This window comes from Oxyura jamaicensis, chromosome 1 (genome assembly GCF_011077185.1).
Source record: "Oxyura jamaicensis isolate SHBP4307 breed ruddy duck chromosome 1, BPBGC_Ojam_1.0, whole genome shotgun sequence".
Classification (NCBI taxonomy): Eukaryota; Metazoa; Chordata; class Aves; order Anseriformes; family Anatidae; genus Oxyura; species Oxyura jamaicensis.
The window spans coordinates 23,852,362-23,867,151 of record NC_048893.1 but is presented as its reverse complement, the minus strand read 5'-3'; the positions used below and the strand labels follow the sequence as shown (position 1 = coordinate 23,867,151).

The 14,790-nt window shown below is 42.0% G+C and overlaps 1 long non-coding RNA gene across 1 annotated transcript; it reads right to left on the bottom strand.

Annotated features, from left to right (window-relative positions):
• Nucleotides 1-2,452: 2,452 nt before the first annotated feature.
• Nucleotides 2,453-14,782, bottom strand: LOC118160633. Its single transcript, XR_004747606.1, has 3 exons — nucleotides 14,704-14,782; nucleotides 12,209-12,294; nucleotides 2,453-3,310 (listed from the first exon to the last, which is right to left on the bottom strand). It is a non-coding gene; the product is annotated as an uncharacterized LOC118160633 (long non-coding RNA).
• Nucleotides 14,783-14,790: the final 8 nt, after the last annotated feature.

Sequence of the window (14,790 nt, the reverse complement as noted above, 5' to 3'; positions counted from 1 at the left end):
AAAACTGCCTTCAATAAGTTTGTGCTAGGAAGAAAATCTGGTTTTTGACATAAAAATAAACTATGGAGGGCTTTCCTTCACCCAGTATTAAGAATTATCTATTTCCTACATTTACAAGAATTTCAGTATTACTTGCTGCAGATTTTTTTTAAAGCTCCTGCAGCAATGAAAGAGAAGGTGCTGATTCAAGAGCTCTTTTCTGTATATCCTTGAAGCTATTATGTATGTCAGACAAATGACACAGCAGAGTCTGAATGTGTACTGGGACAGTCAAACATTTCAGGGTAAACTTTCAGGCCCTCATCTCTTTCAATGATTCCGGGGTTTAATATGTGAACGTAAGTCAGGTACTTTGACGATTTCTGTATTTTTTTTTTAATGGAAGCTCAATATACAGTTCCACTTGGTTTTAGATACAATCTAAAGATACAATAACACAGACATGGCTCTAGATCAGAAGAAAAAAAAAAAAAAAAAAGAAGAAGAAGAAGAAAAAAAAAAGAATTGCTTGTTTACAATATTTAAGAGATACTCAAGAACTGTGCAAGTTCCAGGGTGGGGATGGGCTATGTCATCTGTCATCTGTCTTGTCTCATATCTCATGTCTGATGTCTTACATCACATATCATATCATATATCTTATGCATATATCTTGCATATCATATCACATATCATGTTTTACATCTTATATCATTTTTTATGCTTGACTTCAAATATTTTTATATTATTCCACTGGTGTTTTCCCTACTCTTTCTCACTTGTTGCTGTTAGAGGACAACACGTCTCACGATGTATATTAATCTTCCTTCCCTATTGTTCTGGAGAGATTATTTCTCTGCCCCTGCAATCTGCCTTTCAAAAACATTTGTTTCCCACCTGACCCTCCAAAGCCAGAAGGAAATGACAGCCATTGAAAAGCATAAGTACAGTGCCCATTCTACTAACAATTTCAAAGGTAAACAGGAGACATTGAGTACTGAAGTATTAAGTATTGAAGACAATGAAGCTGTGTAAAATGTGTATTTTACAAAATACAGAGGATTCGATTAAACCATGAATCCCTGTAAATAGGGGAGTTGTACCACTGACTTCACCAGAGGCCAGGATTTCATTTTCATTGCATCCCATAAAAGATTTATGAATTCTTTACTCCATATAATAGGAGTATGAATTTTCTTCATAAACAGGAAAGATGCACCCTGTTCTGTAAAGTCTCAATATCTTTATCTTCATCAAAAGCAGATTAGGAGTAGCAAGCTTTAGTGCTACCATACTGTTGGTCCCATGCCTAAAACTACATAAGGTGCATTTTTCCAGATATACCCTGGGACTGCTCAAACAGTGTCTTATCAGCACAGATTCTCTGTGTCATTGTCCTACCTGAACCTTGTGAGAGTACACCTCACAACAAGGTAGTCATATAATGGTTATATAGGGTAATGAAGGAAATATCAGGAAGAGAAAGGCCATCCAAATTTTCAGAGGCTTTCTTATCCCAAGCTTGAAATAGAGGCAGCACTATAAAGTTACGGTCCCTGACAGAAGGATAACTTGGTTTTAGCAATAGTCATCCAGCACTCTGGGGAGAAATGTGTGAGGGACAATGGCATTTGAATACTGTCTTTTTAATTTTACAAGTAGAGATAAGAAAATCAGCCCATCCTGAGAAACAGTAATCTGTCTCCCAGAATCATTCATAGCAAGTCCAGTGGTAAGGGAAACACAATTATCTATTCAATAGTTCAAATATTAAAGAAAATATTATTTCAGTTTTTAACTGACCCATAGTACACTATTAGAAAAGCTTGGGATTAAAATAAATCATGGCCAATTGAGAATAAGTGAAATTTTACTACTGACTATATTTTTAGCTATATCCCTGTCAAATACCTTATTTATGGCATGAATACGATGGGAGATATGTATAAGATCAAAACTTCCCTCTGGTTTTAGGTTTCTTTCTTTTTCTATTACAGTGATAGTCACTGTTTTACCATTTGGGATTTGCCACTCTCTGCTGTTCTTCAAGTATTTCTTCCAGCTTAAATCTCCTCAGCTTTTCCTGATGGGCCTGCTAACTGATACAACTCTTACATCTTGTTTTATTCCTCCCAGATACCTGGCTTGCTAACTTACAATGCTGCCTAACATAGCCAAGTAAAATGTACTTCCCTTTCCACATTGCAACAAAATAGATAGCCATGCTAAAGCTTTATTGAACATGTTTCCTTAAAACATGATATTAAAGCCTTAAAAACAAATCATTAAAACCAACTAAGCTGCACTCACGTGGGTATTCTCAGTTTTAAAATGAGATTAACAGGCCAGAAGCCCTATTCTCTCTTACTCTTTTTCTATCACTGTCATTTGTGCCTTATGTATATGCCATAAAATCTGCTGTTCATGTAGGGTGATGATGATGTTCATGTAGGCCTTCCACAAGGCCTTCCACAAGGCCTGTGTAGACATAAGGTTACTATAAGGATTTTTGTCTATGGCTGCAGAAGGTGAAGTTTGGGGCAACTAAGAAAGCTGCTAGCCTCCTCCCTATCGGTCCCACTTTCAATAGATGGCCTTGTAGCCCACCTACAAAGCTGTTGCAGTAGGTGGCATTAACGTGACATTTTAAAACATGATGATTCATGTTACTGTGGTGTTTTGCATCCATTTCATAGGTATGGCAGTCATGTATGCCCCAGAAATTTGAGGAGAAAGAAGCTGGGAGGAGAAAACCCTCCACTACTCAATGCCATCCATGCTGAGTGCAAAGAAACCCAACGCAAAATGTTTCAAGTTCTACTTACCATATGTACCAAGAAACTACGAAACTGTTCTTTCAGGAAAAAGCCGTGATGTTTTATAGTTACTGCACATTTTTTAGCTGTGACAATTGGATATAATCCAGCACCATAACAAGATTTGAGTTACAAAAACATTAATTTCATGACATGCATACTTGCCAGTATCATAAAATGGTTTGTGATCTTTAACTTAATTTTAATGAAAAAGTTGTAGGTGTGAGTCTGTGTTCTGGTATATGGGAGCACATTGTATATTTTCAGTTACATTCCAATCTTTAGTTTAGTTGGCACCTTTCAGCATGTATTCTAGGAGTGTGGAAAAGGTACCTATTTTTCAGTCCTACCACTTCTAGTTATGGAATCTGAAATACTTTTACACACAGCAAGTCTTTTAAGGCTGCTGTCAACTTCAGGGCAGTCAGTAGATGCAGAAGTCCTTAGCAAGACTGACCATCCAGCTAAGTACCTCTGGGGCTGAACTGAAGTGGAGAAGCCACTGCTGCTGGAGTCTGAAAGCAAAGTGGGAAAAAAAAAAAAAAAGAGAGAGAGTGAGAGAGAAAGAAAGAAAAGAAACTGAAGAAACAGTGTGGGAGCTTGCTGTACTTGCTGTACTGCATACACACATTCATATACACACAGTACTCCGCTTTTCTTTCCTCCCTCCCCTATTAAAGTAGCTATCTTGCATATCAAAGTTTGGAGGGCATTTTTGGTACATTCACAAATCACTCAAGAGATGAACAAGCTTATTTGTTCCAAATGATGAAAGTTCAAAGTATTTCATTTATGCTAACAGTTCATTAATGTAGCCACTCATGTGTGCTAATCCTACTTACTAAGTCTCCCTGTCTCCTATTTATAATTATTTAGCTAAATATGAGATGTTTCAACAAGGTTATTCATACTTTCATACATAATTATGTGAGATACAGGTATAGCATCTCGATAATAATCTTCTTTTTCACAGTCTTTAATCTAAATTGAGCTTGGAGTGCCACAGACTGCTGTAGGTGCCGCACAGGCTACTTTTGTCTGAAAGATTCCTGTTACTAAGCAGTCTGCAGAGTTCTTATCTCCAAAATCCCCATTTGAGCAGAGAAGTACTCTTATCTTTCCTGAGCAGATAGAAACATGTAGAGCAGGAAAACAAAGGAGCAGAACCCGCAAAAGGACTTAAGAAACTTAATGGGTCCCAGGACTTCCAAGCAAATTCTGGGGAAGCAAAAGAAGCAGTGAACTTTGTACCTGAGGAGGGCAGAGCACTGGAATGTCCTGCCATCCACATAGGAGCCTCAGTGACTATACAAAAAGCATCCATTTCCTTCCTCAACTTTGTTTGAAAAGTGAACCAAACTCAGTACCCTGACAGACGATCTAGACCAAGATAGTTAAACCTTGGCAGCCATGGTTACCAGATCTGTTTTTAGGACCTGGTACAGCTTCATTTACCTCTTCTGTAAGTACTTTAATTCTTTCATTCCCCAATAAGTAGTCAACTTTCTCCTTCCCTCTCCAAGCCCAATGGCAGTCCATTTCTTCCTCCCCCTCCATACGAGTATCACATCTTCCCTTTCTTCCCAGAATAATGGTTGTGCCATCTCATCGATGTATTTGCCCACTCTCATGCAGGGTATCCAAACTTCTCCATGTATAGCACTGTATACAACCAGTCCCCAAACCCACATGGAGCAAACACCAGCCTTTGCCTACCTGTTTTTTCTCCCAGCTATCCACAAGTACCCAAATCCCATTCTGCCAAGCACCACATCACGATGAGAGGTATTTCCTCATCCCCACCAGGGGAGAAGAATGAGGCCAAATACAAGTATCCATGATCACAGGTACATGGAAGGACTGGGATCCCAATTGCACGTGAGCACCAGAGTCAGTCCTACAAGGACAATACAGATCTGTAGAAAGAGGGAATGTCTGCACATCCTGCAGTCCCCACGGAGTGTAGCACTGACCATGAATTACAGTCCAACAGCCAGGTGTCTGAAGGCAATATGGAACGAAACTCAATACCCATGCACTGACATCCCTTGGAAAGTTAGCTCCTAGTAGTTCCCTCAAGGTGACAAACCAGAGAGAATATTCATCTTGAAGACAATGACTGAGTTGATTTACAGGCAGGCATCTGGTGTCACTTGAGATGCCTTATGGGTATCATGCAAATCCTTGATGCTGTAGGTCTCTAAATCCTGAGGCAGATCTCACAGCACAGTGTGGAGGTCATGGATGTTCTCAGGTTCTCAAATAGCACTAGATGCCTACATTTAGGAAGCTATAACAGCTTCAGATGCTGCCCTGCCAGTGAGGAGGCTGGGGGTGCACAAGGAGTGGGGGGAGGAGGGGGGGGTGCGGGACACGGACGGATGACGGACAACACACAGCCAGGACAGCTGGCCCAGACTGGCCAAAGGGATGTCCAATACCTTATGGTGTCATGCCGAACAATAAAACTGTGGGGAGCTGGCCCACAGGGTGCAGCTGCTGCTCAGGGATAGGCTAGGCATCAGCATGTGGGTGGTGAGTAAATTGCACTGGGCACCTCTTGCTTTGTATATATGTATTATTGTTATCATTGTTATCTGTTACTGTTGTCTGCCCTATTAAACTGTCTTTATCTCAACCCGAGAGTTTTACCTTTTTCTGACTCTCTCCCCCCTTCCACTGAGGAGGGGGAATGAGTGAACGGCTGTGTGGTGCTTAACTGCCTGCCGGGTTAAACCACAACAGGTGATAAGTGGAATTTAGAGAGCTATTCAATGTGTTCTGTGAAATAGGCACTGACATATATTCAGAACAAACCTACCAGTTCTCCATGGGCTATCATATGAGCATAGTCGTCTTGGAGGCCCTTACTTTCAGGTTTCTTTACTGGCAACCTATACCTCCTCAGATAGTCAAAGACAGAATCAGGAATTCATCTTGGGCTTTCAAGGATATCCACAAAACAAGGCATCCTATTGATTTTGGTAGGGTGACTTCAGGTAGCCTGACACTACGGACTGGCTAACATCTCAGTATTCACCCAAATTATATTTTATAGTATATTAAAACAGTGAAAGAACACAATGGTAAAGACAAGTTCCTAACCCTCACCTTAATCATAAAACATATGTAGGGATTTATTTCTATGGAAATGTTTACATTTTTCCAATTGTATTTTAGAATCATCAAAAAGACTATTAATGTCTTTTAGCATAACCTGACAGCATACTTATTAGTTGCAGACAGAACACTTTGATGTTCTGATAGCAAACATTCTTATCTTTATTTTTTGTCTGGAATATACGAAATCTGCTACGGTTTATGTCATCACTCAGGATCGTATCTGTAATTAACATGACCTCTAATGGCGTCAGTTGTCTGTGCTGAAGGCATCTATAAGAATGTAATCCAGAAGTGGTGTTTGGTTCAGAAAAAGCATCCATCCACTTTCCAATAGTTAACAGGTGACTAGGAGACATGAACAAGAAGAAGACAGATATATGATACTTTCATCAAGTAACCTGCAACCCCTAACTGTTCCAAGTTCAGGAGATTTCCATGGATTGATGTTACATATCCATTTAGTAACCCTTAATGAATCTTCCTTTCAAACTGTTGCTCGTCTGCCCTTGAACTTATAAATCCATTGAGTCCCAAATACCATTCCCAGGGATATCTGCAGGTCTGACTCTCTTTGCAGGAATAACTTTTGTTTTGAAGTCTTTTCTGAACTCAGCTCATGCTCACTTTATTTGCTGTCAGCAGTCATTCCCCTTCTATCTTCTCTATGGTCTGGTCTGGTTCTACAGACTTTGTATGTTGTGTTTTCCAGACTAAGAAATCCTAGACCCTTTTTTCCCTCAAATATCACAAATATTTTTTTTGTTGTTCCTTAAACAAGGAAGCCATGCCACCATATCTTTGATTGCCCTCTTTGTTCTCTCACTCTCACTCTTTCACAAGTTTGCTACATCAATTTTGAGGAAAGAAATGAATGAAATTTAGGGATTTGTGTGTATATAATGAGGAAAGATTTGTATTCAGAGTCTGAGTTAGAAGTAGAAAGAGAGAAGAGAGAAGAGGATAGCATGGTCTAAGTAACATTCCCTGGTTTGTTCTCTATTTGCTTTCTAATAATTACTAATATTGTATTTGACTCTCTTTTTAACATCTACCAATTCCTGAGCTAATATTTTCAAAGAGCTATCTATCATAACCCCAGATCTCTCTCCTGAGTGGTAATAATAATCTCAGAGCCCATAATTTTCTATTAGAATCTAGGATTCTTTTACCTACATGCATGACATTATATCTGTGTATATTAAATTTTATAGATTTCAGTTGCCACAACTGACAGGCAGCTCTGAAGACTAAATAGCCAAACTAAATTATGTTTTCTGATTAAATTTTGTTCAAATTGAAGAAGTTACCCTTTCTAGCAATATGTGTTCTGAGATCTTAAAACTACAATGGAATAACTGTCTTGAATATTTTTAGATTTTAAAGAGGAATACTATTTTACTTAGTTATTCTTTTCCGTAGTTGAAAAACTTGTGCTTTTTGTTTCTATGTGCTAGGAGTCAATATCTCTGCCTCTTTTTATTTCCCTATCAATGTATCAGCATCATTGGTGTTACTGTCAAAAGAAGGAAGAGCTGTGAATAGTTTATTCTGAGAATGCCTTGAATGCTGACAGATAGTAGCTATTTTTAAGCTGGGTTATTGCACATCAGCATATCTTTGCTGCTACTTTGTTGCTGTTTTCTTTTATCCCCAGTGAATAGCAGATTTCAAATATATATATTAAAAAAAAAAAAAAGAAAAAGAAAAAAAAAAAAAAAGCATATATGCATTCAATACATTTAAAAGCAATGAGGATAATGGCAGCCCAATACTAGGTCAGTTCCACAATCTAAGTTGTGTTTAGTTCCAGCTTTAAAACTGAAATATACCCTCTAAAACTTGTTGGTGTTACAATTTGTTGTAAGTGCAGTTAAAATAATAATAATATTCCAGAAAAAAAAAAAAAAAAAAAAAAATTGCTTCATTTGCCAGCAGTAAATTGTTCCTACCATTCAATGTGCATTATTTGACAACTACTCTGTGCAGTATCCTCAACAGTGTTTACCCAAGCATGATGATCATGACAAATTGTTCCAGGGACTTCACATCTATTGTGTTTATAGGATGGTACTTGCTGTAATAAGAAGGCCACCAGATTCACAAATGAAATAGGAGAAAAATGGTAAATATGATGTCAAAGTATGAAATACTGTTTGATTAGATTTGCAAATAAGCCAAAAAAACTTGCTGTTGGCGGGAGTTGATTTAATAGATCTCAATTTAATGGGTGGTTGTGAGGTATTTTTATTTATTTATTTATTTATTATTAAATGGGCTGTTGTTAAAGCATGTCACATACATAGGAACTGTTTGTTTTTACTCTGCATGATCACGTGTTTGATTCTATGCATGCCTTTCATACATAGCTGAAGCATGCAATGGAGTTTTCCATTTTTGGTGTTCTGTTTTTGTAAGCATACATTTTGTATTTTCTTGTCTGAATTTCCTGTCAGGATGTACTTATCTTTAAAAAGAGGGCAGCAGAAAAAGAGCCCTTTGACCATCAACACCACTGAAAACAGTATCTTATTCTGCAGTTACTGATTGAAAGAACCCTTTTCCCTGGAATAGAGACCGTTTCTTTACACACCATAAACAGGGCTTTACTGACAGTAAGAGCTGGGAGGTAGACCAATGAAATTGTTACTAGTAGACTTAGTTCACTGCTTGGGTGACAGGAGATATGATGGGCTTCTTACATGGCTCAGAGTGGAGGGCCAAATTCAGTATATGGATGAGGTGATCTCATAGGTCATGTCCTCACAGCAGGGCAGGGAGACACTGCATCAGTCCGCAACCACCTCCAGCATTCACGCAGACCTAATCTTACCTGCCGCTCTACAGAGAGGCAAGCAAAAATTAAACCTCTCAGGATGTCATGATACTGCATGTTTGAGACCTGGGGAGGAATCTGATTTTAAATAATTCCCTCATACTCACTCTTCATTTACCATTTCAGGGGTTAGTCTTTTCTGTCTCTGTGGGAAACTATGGTGTTGCTAGCAGGTAACAATGCAGTAAGATGATATGCTACTGTGGTAGTAGCTGTGCTTGTGTTCCCAATTTTCCATTTAATAACCCAAGCAGAAATGAATTGGAATGCTAAATAGATGTGTGAAATATTAGTTTCATTTTCCCTGTTCCTGCATAACAGGAGAGAAAATAACCAAATGTCCCTAGAGGCATGTAAATTCAACTAGAGCATTGGAAGGGATTTGCAATTGGAGTCAGAGCATTTTACATGGCCATGCCTCTCAGAGAACTGAAAGCACTGCCAGGAAGTCAGCCAGTGGTGCATTTTTCTTCACAGATGTTTTTTTTCTGTGGAAAAATATTGCCAACCTTCATGGAGAAACCTGAAAACACTTGTTTGCAACAGGTAGCTGAATAGTAAGTATATGTCTCACAGTGTATGACTAGACTGTGAAAGAGAAGTTGATTGTGACTGAACTGCTACTGTGGCTACAAGTGAATATGGAAGGAAACAGAAAAAATTGACTCAGTGCTCATATATGTATTGCAGTGGGTTTACATGTCAAATCTTTGGTAGCAGGGGGCTGCAGGGGCGGCTTCTGTAAAAGAATCCAGAAGCTGCGCCATGTTAGATCACAGCCAGCTCCAAAAGGGACCCGCCACTGCCCAGAGCCGAGCTAATAAGCAGTGTTGCTTGTGCCTCTGTGAGAGCAGATTTAAGAACAGGGAAAAAAACTGCTGCACAACAGCTGCTGGAAGAGTGAGGAGTGAGAACCAGCCCTGCAGACCTAAAGGTCAGTGCAGAAGGAGGGCAGGAGGTGCTCCAGGCACACAGCAGCAGTTCCCCTGCAGTCTGTGGAGAGGCCCCTGGTGGAGCAGGCTGTCCCCCTGCAGCCCATGGGTCCCACATGGAGCAGATCTCCACGCTGCAGCCCGTGGAGGAGCCCCCGGTGGAGCGGGTGGATGTGGCCTGGAGGAGGCTGTGGCCCACGGAGAGCCCCTGCAGAAGCAGGCCCCGGGCCGGAGCTGCAGCCTGTGGTATGGAGCCACATGGGAGCAGTTCTTGAAGAGCTGCTGCCTGTGGGCAGCCCCCACAGGCTCAGTTCGGGAAGGATGGCATCCCGTGGGAGGGACCCTGCGTGGAGCAGGGGCAGAGAGGGACCGTGAAGGAGCAGCGGAGATGAAGTGTTGGGGACTGACTGCAGCTTGTTCCCCTGCACTGCTCGGGAGGAGGAGGTGGAAGAGGGTGGATGGGGGAAGGTATTTTTAGTTTCTTTCCTTTGTTTCTCACTTCTTTATCTTGTTAGTTATAGGCAATAAATATTACTAACCTACACTGAGTCTGTTTTGCCTGTCACGATAATTGTTGTATGATCTCCCCGTCCCTATCTCAACCCTTGAGCCCTTAGCATCGGATTTTCTCTCCCTTCTCCTCTGAGGAGAGGGGAGTGAGAAAACAGTTGTGGTGGAGCTCTGCTGCCCACCTGCCCCCCATACATATATATAAAAATAATCTGTTCAGTGTTTGCATTTCAGCCTAGCATTTCTTACATCTCATGTGCTACTAATCTATAACCACTCCGCTCAGCAAGTATTGAGGTTTGAGGCTGCTCTTTAAGAGATCTAACAAGGGGCAGCTGTTCCACACTGAAAGCTTCAGCTAGGTACAGGCTGTTGTTGCCAGAAGAGGCAGAGTTTGCAAAGAGATTTTTTTTTTTTTTTTTAGATCAACTGATAAGGCTGGGAGAAACAGATAACTAAGATTTCTAGCCCATAAACCTTTCATCAGATCACCCACTTTGCCAGAAGAGATGGTATTGAAGCTTTTCCCAAAGCTAGGCCAGGCAGAGAGCTGCAAAAAAAGTCAGGTTTAAACAGTGTTGTCTTTAGTGCACAGAACAGCCTAGCTCTTTTCAGCTGGTTCTTACTGAGAACTAAAATAATAAAACTGAATCGCCTGAATAGTCTTAGTCTCTCCCATAGCTCTTCCCAGCATCTGATAGCACCTGGCTTCTATCAAACCCTGATCTCTTTCTGAGAGGAAAATATATACCATCTACTGTCCTTGACTTTAGCTTTGAGAAGCTGTTCGGTTATATCTGTTTAGTAGAGGGGCAAATCAGTGGTTCAGTGTCCCCATTTTTTTTCTTTTCTTGTGTTCTTGGAGGCAGACAAATTAGGAGAGTAATGACTCAGACCAATCCCAAAACTGAAAATAATACAACTATACATGGATTCTAAGAAAATAAAACTCCCTTAAAATATATATATTTAAAGTCTTTATCTATTTGTTAATAAGTTTTTAATGATCTTGAATCTCTGCTAACATGCCAAACAAAACTGAGGAACACAATACTGTTTTCACTTCCAATTTTTTGTGTTATTACACAAATAAATAAATAAATAAATAAATAGAGTCCCTATGCTACTATTCATCCATGTAAAGGGGTATTTAATATTAGATACTCATGGTAAAAGCAGTATTTTGATCAGAAAGTTCTGACACTTAACTTAACCATGGCACTTAATGATTTGAGGTTTTGCTGTTGTATTATGTGTCTCAGTGATACTCCTAATGATGGCAGTCATAACCATTTCCAGGACAACATACAGCTTTCACATCTACTTTTTTAATGTTTTGAATTTACACTTGGGTTTCTCCAGCTAACTAGAAACTAAAAATGGAAGACACCAGATTCTTCGTTAACATACCGTATTAAACATATTGAGAGATGCTGCTGGTACAACCTTCATATCAGAAAGAAAGGAAAATAAAAGCTGCATAAGAAACCCCAGAAGAATTTGACAAATATCAAAGACAGTACTGAAAATGAAAACACTTATCACAAGAGAAGCAGAAGATAAATGCAACAAGCAATTGACGTTCTGAAAAAAAACATAGGCACTCCGTGGTACAGGCTATGAAACGGCACAAGCAGTTTCAGTGCAGACATTTGTGGTCATGTTTTAAGGACACTAAATTCTCGATGTAAAGATTTCAGATGGTGGAGAGGCTGACATCCACTGGTGATCTGTTCTAAATGTTCATCATTCTCCATGCAAAATATTTCAATGTATCACCTATTGAGGGGGAAAGTTAACTTGGCAAAAAGACTATGTCAGAGCCAGATTATCTCTGTGTAGCAATTCATTGTGGAAAACTAGGAAATAGTTGTGCCATCTATGAACATTGTGGTTGCTGTTCAGTATGTGTGCCTATGATGGGCAACTGAGTTTGTGGTGTAAATAAAAGTGAATTTTCAAAGAAATCCTGTAAGAAAGGGAGTACACTGACCTATCCAAAGCTTTTCCAACACCTGAGTAGATAACTGCATTAGCAGCTGATGGAGGTGATCCTTTAGTCTTCTCAGATGGTCACAAAGCTTTGACCACAGCTGAAAACCTGGAGATCAAAAGGTAACAAACTGCTCAAAAATGGTTCCCAGCAGGATGAAGAGGGGGGTTGATAGCTCTGCCAGCTCACACATACCCAGAAGCAACATAACCCAGATATGTCTACCCACCAGCTTGAGAGGAAAGCGAAGTGTAGGTATACCCTGGCAGCCAGGAATTAATGCAATCCTGCAGGCACTGGCATCATTGTATATTCATAGATATACTACCTCGCATTTGGTCATAATAAAAAAACTACATAAAAAGTAAGGTTGTGAAGAATCATCTCTGGTGAGACGGAATATATTCCTCCTTTACCACCTGTGGCCCTTAACAAAATAACTCATTATTCCATGCTATGTTCTGGAAGTTGTTGAGTACTGTAAACTTTATACTGTGTATTTTAATAATATCAGTATATATCACTCTGTAATATTGTATGATTCTTGTTGCTACTGAGAAACTGAGCCAATTGCAAAGTGGTGTTGGAGCTAGCATCTATCCTTAATATACCACCCAGAGGTATTAATATTTTGACTTGCATACACCTGTCTGTGTTTGAGCATGTTTGCACATCTGTATGTTTTGAAGTTACTACAGTGGTTTCCTGATGTCTGGGTTCTTTCAAAAACACAAAAATCAGCTGACTAACAACATTTTCCTTTAGGATAACCTTAGAATAATCTCATGCTGGGGGATATCAGCACAGAGAACTTATTTCTTGCCATGATACCAGACATGTTGAACAAGAACTGACACTCAGGGCATTTCCTAATGAACCAGCCTCTATTGTATGGAAACTGTACCCTGAAAGATGCTGACCTTGCATGAGAAGACACGTCCACAATCTTCTTTTCAAACACAGGTGACTGCGTGAACATCTCGGCAATTTCTCCTACAATTTCTGTTCACTCAGAAATTTCCAATTTGCTTCACGGCAAGATAGCTCTAACACCGCAAACCAAACAGCCAGGTAGAGCAGGTGGGCATCAAAATGAAAAAACAGTAGGGGAGTTTTTTCATCGTTTTCCTTGACGGAGAAGCTGGCGGCAGCAGCCCCCATGCCCAAGGACTAAAAGGCCCAAGCAGAGCAGCATACCTATATAGCACTGAGTGTTTTCCCACTTAAGTTGCCCACTATTAAAAGTCACATCACATCTGTGAAGAGTAGAGGGTTTCGCTCAGCTGGGAACAGTATCTCAAACACAGAAACCATTCACACTGCCCTTGGGCTGCACCTCGGCAGCCCTGGAATGAAGTGGAGGATCGTGTGTGCCATCTCACGATCCCAAAGCCTCGAGTTATTACTCTCAAGGCTCTCTTAAGCTATATGTTACTAGCGTATCATACAGCAGTGTCTCTAGCCCCGTGCGTGGGATGCGCAAAGGAGTTTTTAGGAGGCCTTTTACAACGAACTTTTCTCACCAGGACACCCGAGCTTGGTGCTGGGAAGGCCGGGGCAGAGCAGCCTCAGCCCGGAGGCCATGTGGCTGTTCCCTGCCAGCTTGGGGTGTCTCGGCTGGGTCTCCCAGTGGGTCATTTTACACTTCTTGTTTGGGTGCTTTGGGGTTCGTTCGTGGGTTGATTTGGTGTGTTTTTGTTCTTGTTTTCTTTTTTTTTTTTTCCCTCTTGTTTTGTCTTCCCGAAGAAACGATGCCAGTGCCCGCGCCCTGACCCACTTCTAAGGCGGATAATGGCATTCTGCTGCTCCAGCCCCTTCCCCCGCTCCCCCTGCAGCTCCCAGGGGACACGCACCCGTGCCTCCCGGCTCGGGGAGCAGCCTGCGAACAAACGCCCCCTACATCCAGACCGGCAGCGCCTCCAACCCGGCTCAGCTCCCTGCGATGTCTCGCACGGTTGCCCTCAGCAGCAAAAGCGGGCCCTGAAATCACCGCCGGGAGCCGTCTCGGCGACGATGGCTTTTTAACGGAGCTCCTCCGGCCCAGCCACCTGCAGCATCCCCGGGGGCTGCCGCGGCTGCAAGGCTCCGAGGTGCCGGGGATCGGCCCCCCCCTAATCCCGCCGACCTCTGAAACCCCAGAACCTCCCCCCCCTCCCAAATAAGCCCAAATAAACTTTTCCTTCGCACGGAGGCGTCTATGTGGGGGTGTCCGGGGGGGCGGCGGGGAGGCTCTGTTTCCCCCCCAGTAAAGTATCCCTTCTGCTGGGAAAGATGGGGGGGGGGGGGGAGAAGGTGGCGGGATGGGGGATTGGGGTGGGAGCAGCACCCTCCCACCCCCCCGCCGCGCTCGCTCCCGCACCCACGCACCCGCACCCCCCCCCCCAAGCGGGTGGGCACGCGCACTCCCCCGCGCGCACACGTGCACGCCCGCCCAGCAGAGCGCGGTCCCCGCCTCCCCTTTACTCCCCCTTCCCCTTCACCCCCCCCCCCGAGATTCTCCCGTTTCCGCGCACGCACCCGCAACCTCCCGAGCATCCGCACCCGCGCCCCGCACGCTCCCCCCCGCAGGCACCCGCGGCCGCTCCGCGATGCGCTGAAGCCGCG